This window comes from Benincasa hispida, chromosome 12, assembly GCF_009727055.1.
Source record: "Benincasa hispida cultivar B227 chromosome 12, ASM972705v1, whole genome shotgun sequence".
NCBI lineage: Eukaryota > Viridiplantae > Streptophyta > Magnoliopsida > Cucurbitales > Cucurbitaceae > Benincasa > Benincasa hispida.
In genome coordinates, this window is record NC_052360.1 from 73334024 (window position 1) to 73334878 (window position 855).

At 44.9% G+C, this 855-nt stretch overlaps 1 non-coding gene across 1 annotated transcript; it reads left to right on the forward strand.

Annotated features, from left to right (window-relative positions):
• Window positions 1–249: 249 nt before the first annotated feature.
• LOC120068724 lies at window positions 250–353 on the forward strand. The gene has a single exon (XR_005479348.1). It is a non-coding gene; the product is annotated as a small nucleolar RNA R71 (small nucleolar RNA).
• Window positions 354–855: the final 502 nt, after the last annotated feature.

The window sequence follows — 855 nt, forward strand, 5'->3', positions numbered from 1 at the left end:
TTGAGCAGAAAGTGTGGCTATTGCATTCCATCGATAGAATTAATGTTCTAAGATCTCTTCTTTCTGTCAGCTCTTCCATCATACGTATCATCCACCCATTCCATATTGTGTTTAGCAATGCGGTCTAATATCTCTTTAGCCTCAGTGTAAGATTTGTCAATAATTCCACCAGCCACGGCTGCGTCTACTGCCATCTGCGATGCTCTATTCAATCCTCCATAAAACGTCTTCATTTGGATAGTTAGAGATAGTCCATGGTTCGGGCAATTTTTGACCAATCCCTTAAAACGCTCTCATGCGGCACTTAAGGTCTCAGCTTCTTCTTGTTCAAAGTTCATAATCTCTCGACGCCTCCTCGCATTGGAGGTAGGTGGGAAGTATTTTTGCATAAATTTTTCCACCAACTTCTCCCAGGTGGTGATTTCACCAGGCTCTAGTGAGCCCACCCATTGTTTTACGTCATCACGCAAAGAATAGAGGAACAAAGACAGTCTGATCGCCTCTGGGGTGATTCCAGGAATCACAAATGAATTACACATTTCCAGGAAACGCTTCATGTGGGCGTGAGGGTCTTCACCACGACCACCCCCAAATTGTCCAGCAATCTGGAGCATTACAAATTTCATTGCGAACCTGGTCCCGTCTGGCATTGGGTATATAATTCCTGGAGAGAAATCATACAGTACAGGGGACGCGTACTCTCTCATAGGACGTGTGCTGCTATTCGCCATTAGAATTGGATTCTGTGCAGCATGAGCTAATTGCTGAGCTAGTTGCTGATTTACCTATTCTTCCGCCATTGCTCGTTGCCTGTTCTGTTGTCTGAGAACTTGCTACCTCAACCTTTGATGACGG